The sequence below is a fragment of the Triticum aestivum genome, chromosome 7A, assembly GCF_018294505.1.
Source record: "Triticum aestivum cultivar Chinese Spring chromosome 7A, IWGSC CS RefSeq v2.1, whole genome shotgun sequence".
NCBI lineage: Eukaryota > Viridiplantae > Streptophyta > Magnoliopsida > Poales > Poaceae > Triticum > Triticum aestivum.
Window position 1 is genome coordinate 33810956 of NC_057812.1, and position 11317 is coordinate 33822272.

At 37.5% G+C, this 11317-nt stretch overlaps 1 long non-coding RNA gene across 3 annotated transcripts; it reads left to right on the forward strand.

Moving 5' to 3' along the window:
• Window positions 1–12: 12 nt before the first annotated feature.
• LOC123155035 (uncharacterized) lies at window positions 13–2481 on the forward strand. Of its 3 annotated transcripts, XR_006477173.1 has the most exons (3): window positions 13–699; window positions 954–1112; window positions 1192–2481. It is a non-coding gene; the product is annotated as an uncharacterized lncRNA (long non-coding RNA). The 3 variants fall into 3 exon arrangements; XR_006477172.1 differs by having other exon boundaries at window positions 767–2481; XR_006477171.1 differs by having other exon boundaries at window positions 954–2481.
• The last annotated feature ends 8836 nt before the right edge of the window (window positions 2482–11317 follow it).

Here is an 11317-nt window from a genome sequence, read left to right on the forward strand (position 1 = left end):
AAGCACTAGAACTAGAAGTGCCCTCTCTATGGCGCATCACTCATTGATTCCAGATGGGCAACATTCTGCTTCGCAATCAAAGAGCATAGTTTTTGCCTGCTATCATTGCTTACATATGAGAGTAGAGATAATTAATTGTGCTCCTGACTTGCTTTTCTAACCTAAGTGTTCCTAGGATTGCCTTGTTTAATTGCATCTGAATATTAGCTGCCTGATAAGGGTAGAGATAAATGCCTTTTCCTCTTATATTTATCTTTATGTCGGTGGCGCTCTTGTTTAATTTCTCAACGGTTTTTGCCGCTGCCAGTTGTTGGATTCATCAGACACATTGCCTTTTAGACTTGGCAGTGGATTTGGGATTATTGATGGCCTAGCCACTGAACAGCGAATGACGGAGTCAGATGTGGCTTGAAGCGCAAATGCTTCACCGAACTTAATAAAACTCATACCTGCACATGGAGCAGTCCTGAATGGTTCACCATTCAAGACACCACAAAACTTTAGAAGTATCCAGACTTGCTAAACTTTTTATTCATTAACAGTGAGAGAAAGATGTCTTGACAATTTGTCCGCTGGAAAATCTTATTTGCTATTTGTTTCATGTAGGTTTTGTAATTGCTTGAAGTTGTCCAGTTCAGATGTCCATACACTTCAATGAAATACCCTCAGCTGCTTTCCAATCTGAGAGTTGAATCGAAGGTGTGCATTTGAACCCGTGAAATTATTATTTTGTTTTTTCGTATCTCATCAGTTTTTTGATTCTTAGATTGAAGAGATCCTACGGAATTCTACAACATCTGAATTTGGTAGTGTATATTATTTTTCGAAGAGAGGTGATTGAATGATTGATCTTGATGTGTTCCATCAAAAGCTTATCTAGGTTGCTTGTTCAGTCTTGTTCATATTGGGTTTGAGATTATTATGTTCTTCAAGTTGCTTCTCTTGATGTTTAGATGTCTCAAGAACTGCGCACACAATTGAGCGAGTCTGAGAAAGGAGAGCTAAAAGAATCGTTCCATCATATGCTGAAATGGGCCTGGAGATATAATAAATATCTTGAAGAACAGGCAGCCCAGCTTCACATGTTAACTAGCTGGTCGAAAACTGTTGAAGTGAGTTGTGTGTGTGCATGACCACTTAATCTTTTCTGTTGGGAATTTCATATTGTAACCCGCTTATTGTTAATTTCAGGTAGCTGTATCAAGAAGTAATAATTTTAAGACATTGAAGTTCAGAACCTCTATTGAAACTCTTTCGTAGTATTATATGAACTTTTGTATTTGAACTCTTTCATAGACGTTTATACTGAGGTTGCTCTTCTATAGACATTTATAGAGGTTGCTCTTTTATAGACATTTCGAAGCAAGCCGCTAAGCCCAAGTCTCGAATCAGGATTGTCGTCGTTCGTCAGTCCCAAGTATTTGAATTCTTCCGTATCTCTGCTCTTGATTACATATGGTGCGAGATTCTAATTTCTTGGACTATAGTGCAGCTAGGAGATTGTGGCGGCAGGGGTGGGTTTTGGGTCGGCGAGCTGCAGGGATTTGCTGGACGCACGCCATCACATGTCGAGCCACACATAGTGACCGATGGTGGCGGATTAGAGTTGGAATTCAAGAGGTTTGTGTGGTTTCAGTTATCCGATGATTGGGCGAGAGCGGAGCAACAGAGGCCGGCCAAGAACATGACCAGGGATAACACATCTTGCTTGATTTCCCGAGCGACCCAAGGTTGGTTGCATCCTGCATGACCTCTATTGTTCATGAGAGTTTTGTGATGTTCTTTTTTTAGAGAAGTTTTGTGATCTTAATTCATGAGACATTTGACGTGATACTATGTGGCTGTAAACGTAATCTGCAATTCAGAGCAAACAGAGTGAACAAACCAAGGACATGCAGGTTAGTCCGTTAGTGTCTTACTTTTCTTTTTGTAATTCTATCGTACTGTATAGTTAGTACAAAATCATCAAATATTCAGGATATGTTTATAATTTTGTGAAACTGAAATGTGCAACATGTTCAGTGGACTGGTGAATTATAATTTTGTGAAACTGAAATGTGTTACTGAAACCTGACTGGTGATGAACTAACCGATTCACACAAAGGCTTGCTGATAACAACTTGAGTTGGCCGAGTCTCGCCGAGTTGAGCGTGGAGTAGATGGTGTCGAGTGAACTTGAGTCAGTGTCATTCGCTGTAATGATCGCCCGGGCGGCCGTGTAGCTGTCTTAGATGGAGTCCAGGGGGAAGACCAAGAGGAGGTGCGATAAGATTGAGCTTTCCAGAATTTTGGGGAGGTGGCGCTTGTCGCACTGCAAAACTTTTATTTGTATATGTTGCATGCTACTACCTCCTAATCAATATGTCATTGAAATGAAGTAGATGCAGCTCTTCATAGATATTGTCACATGTTCTGGTTTGCAGGTTAAATATTTGATGCCCTCATTTTGGTAATGAGAGCAATGCAATATTCTGAAGGTCACACATGTGAGGGAAACTGGCATGTGTCTATCTCTCAGGCCGGAAACTGCAATTTGTGTTCTGAGCTACGAGCTCCAAATAAATTAGTTTTCTCCGTTCTTCAAGTTGTTATCTTATTTCAGGATTGGCATCACTAATAATGCGGAGGGGTTTTTCCATTCAATAAAATATTAAATTCCAAATTCGTTGCCAGTTTCTATAAGTATTGTACTATTTTGTTAGATTGTTGTTTGCCATTTATATTAATTGCCATTCTTACCCACTTCCTCTGATTGTAGCTCTTTGTGTGAATCGGTTAGTTCATCACCAGTTAGGTTTTTTAAAATTTTAGGCAAGTAAATTGATATGCAATGTACAATCAATTGATGAATTGATAATTTGGTGTAGCATGGAGATCGATCTCATTGGTACATATATTCTTCAGTTGGAATAAGGCAATCTGTATGTTGTCTATAATCTCACACTTGAGTTTTGAGCACTGTTCTCACCTTCTTTACTTGATAAAAAAAATCATTATTCAACTTTGTTCTCTCATGATCACATCGCAAGTTGTATGGATATACTTTAATAATACATTGCCCCAAAAGGTAATTGGCTTTGACGTTCATTCCAGAAGTTAACTCTTTCACCTCATTTTCTTCAAAGGTTGAATTTTCCCTGTATGAAATATATATAAGATAAATAATATGCATTTTGATCGTTCTTAATTTGAATATGCATTTGTGGCCATATATCCTTGCAAGTAAGTGATGTGGATCTATGTGCAAGGAGGATAGGGGCATACGATTTTTTTTCTCCCGTTGCAACGCACGGGCATGTTTCCTAGTCATAACTAATTGATATAAAATAAGGACAACACTAACACCCACACGTGTGGTGGGAACTAAACCCGTCCACACGCCCTATAACACACAAACTATGCCATGTCACCACATGCATGTGGAAATCTTTTTGGATTTTTTGTTTTTAAAATATTTTATCTCTTAAATGAAAAATTCGATTGAAGATCTGTTTTCACTATTAATTCCCTCGCGATGAGATCTTCGAAATTAGGGGCCAGTTTTTTTGGGCGATTCTACCAGAATCGCTCCCCTCCTTAGTTTCTCCCAGAATCGTCACTCCATATGTTCTTTACAATCCTAACTAATTAGACCTTAACTAGATAGAATTGTTAAAAAAAATATGAAGTGGCGATTCTGGGAGAAGCTGGGGAGGAGGGCGATTCTGGAAGAATCGCCGAAAAGAACTGGCCCTAGATTTCATATCAATATATTTTGACGAAATATTTTTTTGTTAAAAGTTGCCGTGTCTATTGTACATGAATTGGCATGATGTTTACATTGAAATTGTTATGATATGTTTCAGTTATTTTTTTACATTTAAAAGTAAATTTTGACATATTATAAAACAGAGAATTTAAAAACTAGACTTGTCATGCATCATAAACTAAAATTGCCATTATACATGCACTTAAAATTGCCATGATTCATAAAAAATATATTTTCATGGTCAAAGTACTGGAATTGCCATCATAAAAAGACTAAAATTGCCATGATCTATAAACTAAAATTGCCACATGGCAACTTTAGTTTAAGCACTATGGTAACTACAGTGTAAACATCGTGACAATTTTCAGGCAAAAAAATAAAATTTGTCAAAACATATCAATACGGGGTCTAGTTTTGAAGATCTCGTCGAGACGGATTTAATGATGAATATGAATTTTTAATTTGATTTTTTAATTAGGAGATAAAACATTTTTAAGCCGAAACCAAAAAGATTTATGCTGATGTCTGTTCATACGTGGCAAAATGAGTGGTGACAGAGGCGTGTGTGCGATGTGCAAATGCCCATACGTGTGGGCGTTAGTTTTTCCTCCTAATAATAGAGCACATATTGCTGCTGCCCGCTCACCTTTGTGAAAGTTTTGCAGAAAAGTCCCTATTATTTTGATATTTAACCCTTGCTCCAATTTAAGTGGCTAACTAGCAAAAAGGTTTTATTTTTGCAAAAAAGACCCTGTAGTTTCTGGTATTTGGCACGTGCTCCTCTTTTAGGCACCCAGCACACACGAGCTCTGATCCGTTCGGGTACGACGCCTAAAAGAGGCCGGTGGCGGCGGCCGGCTTGTTCTCTTGCACACAAACAGGCGGCGACTCTATCCGGTCGAGTGTGGCATATGTGGCGCATGTGTTGTGCTCCCGGTGGCCTAGCGTGTGTGCGTGTGACTGGATATGCGTCTGTGTTCATGTGTGGGTGACGCTCTACAGGCAGAGGAAGTGGGTGGTTGCAGGCAGTGGCGGAGCTACTGCAAGGCTACATGGGCCATGGCCCGCCCAGCTTTGTAGCATTTGCTTCTAACACAGTTAGCCCATGGACTCAGAAAAGTCAGCTAATAGCATTCTTTTGCACTATGGCCCCCCAATTGTTTGCTGCATGCTCCACCATTGGTTGCAGGCAGAGGAAGATGCTGGCTGTTGGCAGGGGAGTATTAAGATTAGTATGGCACGATTAGGATACTTCCCTTGATTTTTATCGAAAAAATTGATAGTTTCCTTGATTTGTTTTGTTCTAGATTAGTAGTAAAGCAGTGCGCTGATATTTGGTTTGTGGCGCAGGAGCTTGAAGACATCAGGGGCAGCAGGCTTCACTGCAATACATTCGTCTATGATTTTCTCCCCAAATCTGAAATTATTCGCCACCTAAATTTCAATCCCCTTGAGAAAATGAGAGTATTTATGGACTATGCTCTATGGATGTTGACAAATTTGGTTGCAGGGGCTGGCAAAGTAAGTGCAATGCTCTTTTCTCCTCAAATCTGAAATTATTTGCCACCTAAATTTTAACCCCCTTGAGCAAATGAGAGCATTTATGGACTATGCTCTATGGATGTTGACAAATTTGATTGCAGGGGCTGGCAAAGTAAGTGCGATGCTCACCGTTGCATATATATTTAGGGCTACATCAAACTTCAGTCAGTAGAGCATGATGACCAGGCAGGGAGGTTCATGCAGCATTGGAAGTGAGAAAGTTTGGTGTAGAATCAGTGCCACCTCCACTCTACCCCGCCCCTCTGTCCTCGACGGCAATACGACAACCTCGCCGCTTGCTTCGCGTGCAACCACTTCATCTCCAACCTGTCGGAGGAGAGCATTGCAGACTGGGCAGACAAACAACGAGGTGTAGCAGCACAACCTTGCCTCTTTCCTTTACTCTCATTCACAAGCGAGCCAAAGACACCCCAAGCTTGGCACGATGGCCCATCATGTATGAATGGGCTTCCAGACAAGCATGCGGCGGCTCAGACCAGCCTTGCTTGGCATGCATGGCTGCAATGCATACATGTGACAGGAAACAGGCAGGCAAGCTTGGGACTAGATATGCAATTATGCCTTTGTAAGTATTACTGATGCAATTTGTTTTTGAAAGACCCCTAAAGTCATTTTGCCGTTTTGCTTCTGAGAATTGTTACTATTGTTAATTGTATCAATGGTCAATTAACGGCATAGACCAAGATACCATTAAACACCTTCGATAGATCGACTGAAATATGAACACTGCTGGCCCAAAGTTACAACATAGCACCAATTAATTGTTAACCTCTTGGTTTTAATGATAATTCTTCTACCATGCCTTTTTCTTCTGCTAGCATTCCATCAACAATGTCAGCTGTAATTATATATATAACTTAGAAATTCGGTGTTATATATTCTGCAGGATGTGTCTAAATCACTCTATTTTCCCATGACATTAACAGTTGTTCTTTGACTATTTAAGTGAATGCTCTCTGAAATTTAATTCTCAGTTAAGTCTGGCCTTCTTTGGGTAATTTATATAGCAAGCTTTGCAAGAATTGGATGCAGATCCACTATTTCCCCCCTCTGTATTTACTGCAATGCATATTTACCTGGGCCCTGTGTCACTGGCCCGCACTGCTGCCCCAAGCTCCATGAGATACTTGCCGAGGCAGTGTTTGGCCTGCGCCGACAAGCTCGGCCAGGACGTCCTCAAGTCCGACCTCAAGTTTGACGTTGACGAATTCGTCCAGCCCAACCACGGTCACTGACGTCTTTCTCCTCCTCCCAGAACCTCACCTACTCTTTCAATATTTTTTATGAACTCTAATTCAGTTTGTCCACTATTTGGATTTATTCATATGTACGGACTTATGGAATGTAGTTCCAAGGAGCATGATATTGTTCCAAGGGTCTATGTACTGTAGCAAGCTCCTTGAAACTGCTGTGCTCAATGTGTAAAGAGAAGACAAAGCTGTTGATTCCGAATTATACATGATATACATATTAAATGATGGTCTGCATGTTTGGTTTTCCTCTAAAGTTTTTAGACATCGTTACAAGGATATCACCTTATTTTTTATAGGAAAAACGTGCATCTCCGGATCAGATTTATTTTGTGGTACATTCTTTGTAAAGATATGCCTCATGGTGTACCTAACTACCTATTCCAGTTCTGAACATTACTTGGTCAACCATGCTTTTAGCACTTCACCATACTGTTTGCATCTTTGTCCCAGTGAAGTTTCTCATATGCGAGGCGTTGATGATGTAATGTGCTATGAGCAAGATGTTGATTTCTGAATTATATATTTACATGCCGCATAGGTTAATGTGGATCTGTGTTTTCCCGTATGGTTTTTCCTCCGAATTTCATGAAGACGTCGTATTGAGGTTATCACCTTATCTTTTTTGTAGGAACAAAGTGTCATCTTCACATCAGAATTATTTTGTGCCACGTTCTTTGTTTAGATATGCCTAAATGCTTACCTGATCCAGTTCTGAACCTTACTTCGACAACCTCTTTTTAGCACTTCGTCGTATTGTTTGCATATTTGTTCCACTGAAGTATACCATATGCAATTGAGGCTATCGTGCTGAAGGGTAGGAAGATGGAGGAGCGGATTCTTACAGCAAGCTGGTAACCTGTTGATTTGTGAGTAATCTTATGTATTTTATAGGACTGTTGTTGTGGTGTTGACGACGGCAACAAAGTGTGCGGCTGTTTGGTATGGAGAGAAATTCAGAGGACAGGGATAACTCAACTCTTCAGAACTCAAGTACACCTCTGAATCTATTTGTGAGCAATTCTTATGCACTCAATTGGCCTATATACATGTCTGATTTATGCCAGTGCAGTTGACCAAATGAGAAACCTCAATGGTAAGTAATAATCAAACATCTAACTATAATTATGCTTAAGAAATTCTAGCTTTCTATATGGTTAAAATTATTATTCTATTACATCATTATACACTATCCTATAATTTTAAATGGCTAGAAATTCCAGTCTACTTCTGGCTAATTGTTTTATAAAGTCAAGTGTTAAATTCACTGCAACGCAGATGCGGTATATCCATTGATAGTTCATTAGGCGAGGCGTTGTATTTTTTCTTTTGTTTCTTCTGTCTATTTTGTAATGAAAGTCACTCTCAAACTGATGATTCCATGTTTTGGATGACAATCCACCATCTACCTTGCACGGATACTTCAGAAAGTGCGCGTATCCTGCCGGATACTGCCCCGATACTCGGATACTGCCCCGATACTTCCCGATACGTATCCCGTAAGTATCCCTCGACATTTTGATTTTAAGAAAAGAAAATAATGTTTGATACTCCTAGGATACTTCTGTGATACGTTTTGGATACCTGAAACCCCTCGTTCGATGTGAAATCTCCTTAATAATGAAGGCGCACCTTTGAAGATTCCTAACATGGGCGTGAGTTCATGTGAAAACATGTCTGTCAATGTTTTTTATTCAATTGAAAGGTGAGGAAGAGAAAGTCGATGCATTGATTGGAACAGCAAACCTAGTCAAATCTCACTGCCAATTAATGGAAGTGGACTAAGTGCAAGAAAAGAAAGAGGTAATCTTATTGAGGCATGCTTTGACCTAGAAGCTCCTTAATTTTTTTCTTCATATTTGTAATAATTAATATATGTAACATCTATTCATAAACGTATCCCCGTATCTATGTTTTTAGAAAATTGATGTATCGGGCGTATCCCCGTATCGCGTATCCGATACGTATCCAAGTATCCGTGCAACGTAGTCCACCATAAGCATACATATGTTTCAAATCTTCAGCCTCCCTTGGTTGACAAATACATTTATTACACATGTATGTTGTTTAACAAAAGGAGGATTAAGATTGATGAAGTTTTTGGTTGGGACGAATCTTAGCATCACTTATCTATAAGTGTGTTCTCTTTCGCTGCAATAGCACATGTCCATGCGTTAGAGACATATGGACATATATTTGCTTTCTCCCGTTCAACGAATGGGCATATTTGTTAGTAATAATAATGAAGGGGCAAACGCTTCTGGTTGTATGTCTTTGTCATTTTTACAGAAAAGTTCCTCTATTTCTGAAAATTCAACCCACAATTCTATTTTAAGAGAGAACGAATTGTCTTTCCACATTTTACACAAAACCCCTGCATTTTATGCTAATTAACCCGCAATCCATATTTAAGTCACAATGAATTGTTATTTTGCAGTTTTACATAAACCCCCTTGAGATATGTGTTAATCACCCCATAGTCAATTAAGAATAAATAACTTTTTTTAAAATAACCATACCTTTTAAACCGTAACTTCAATTTTAACATGTTATATATGAAAATTGATTATAATAATGTGTAGAATATGAATATGGCATTATTTTTACACGTCAATCATTTTTAATTCGGTTTAGGAACAGATTTAAATGCTTTAGAAAATATTCATATATTAAACTATAATTCTAATTTTAACATGTTATATATAAAAATTTATTACAAAATATGTACCATATTAACATAACGTTATTTTTATCCTTTAACCATTTAAAATGCTATTTAGGTACAAATTCAAGTGCTTTAAAAATATTCATATCTTTTAAACCCTAACTCCAATTTTAACATGTTATATATGAAAATTGATTAGAAAAATGTGTACAATCTGAATATGATGTTGTTTCATATGTGTTATTTTTCCCCGTTGCAACGGAGAGCTCTTTTACTAGTAATAATAAAAGGGCTTTTGCTTCTGGTGGTACATCACCGAAATTGCCCCTAATTTTGCAAAATAGTACGCAGCAATGGCACATATAAGTGAAAAAAAAAACCGTTTCACAAAGCAGAAACCCTTACTGGGCCGGCCCATGCAATACGAACCTTCTATACTCCGCTCTGTGCGCTAGAAGGAGGTACAGCCCGCCTGTTTGGGCTGGTTCATGCCTGGATGACCTGTTATTTTCTAAATTTCATTTGTTATTTTTTGTTTTTATTTTCTGTCTTTTTTAAACTTTAAATAACTTGAGAATTCATCAAAGTTCTAAAAATACAAAAAAATGTTTTTTTTGAAAAAATGGTTAATAATTCATAAATGGTTGTGAATTCAGAAAATGTTCATGATTTTTAAAAAATGTTCACATATTAAAAAAGTCCATAATTTTGAAAACAAATGTTTGGGAAATCAAACAATATTCATGGTTTTTAGAAAGTCCGTGTATTCAAAAATGTAAATGAAATTGAAGAAAATTTCGCCAATTCAAAAAAAATTCATGAAATGAAAATGTCTGAAAAATTCAAGAACTGTTTCTGAATTACAAGATAGTTTATTGATTCATAAACTGTTTGCTGATTCGAAAAATGATTGTGCATTTCAAAAAATGTTCGTTAAATCACAAATATGTTTGTGAATTTCAAAAATTGTTCCACCAATTTCCAAAAAATGCTTGTCGATTCTAGCAATGTTGTTTTCAAAATGTTTGCAAATATTATAAAATGTTCAGGAATTGATTTTTTTATGATTTTAGAAAATGTTCAAAAACTGTAAAAATGTTCCCAATTTTTTCATGACTGTCAATTTTTTTCACAATTTTTGGAAAATGAGAGTCATAGTGAATCTCGATGATGCAGTAAAATATGGTCATGACCATTAGAGATTATGATTTTTCTCCCGTTGCAAGGCTCGGGCCGTTTTGCTAGTACCTAATAATAAATGGGCTATTGCTTCTAGCAGCATGTCACCGAAATTGGCCCTAAAATTGCAAAATATTACCCAGCGATGCCACCTGTAAGTGACAAAAAAAAATTCACATAGGAGAATACCTGCCTGGGCCGGCCCATGCAGTAGTAATCTTCTTTTTCTTTTGAGGGGAATAGTAGGAATCTTCTGTACTGCACTCTGTGCGCTGGGAGAAGACACAACGCGTCTATTTGGGCCGGCCAGTGTCCGGGAGGCCTGTGTATTAAATTTCCTTTTTCCTTTTTTTGTCTTTCTTTGTTTCCATTTTAAATAATTTGGAACTTATAAAATGTTCCAAAAATGAAACAACATGATAATTTTAAAATAAAATGATTAATAATTCATATACGTTTCTAGATTCAGAAAAATTCACGATTTTAAAAAATGTACGCATATTGAAAACAATGTTCGCAATTTTTAAAACAAATATTCATGATTTTTTAAAAAATTTCGTGTATTAAAATATGCTAATGAAAATGTACAAAATTTCGCTAATTCAAAAAACTTCATGAATTGAAAAAATATCCTAAAATTTTAAAAACTATTATGACTTGTAAAATAGTTTATTGATTCATAAAATTATAGAATGGTCATCTTACCCAATTGTTGACGTTTTGACAGGCAACTCTTGATGGATTCTCAAATTATATTGCTAGTGGACATTATCTTCAGCTTCAAAGTTACGAGCACATACTCTGTTATCCAGTATGCTGCCTCATCACTCATTACATTTGTGTCTACTGAAGTTCATGAAGGTAACAAACCTTTGAACATTCTCTTGTGATATATGTCTCATCTCCCACCGA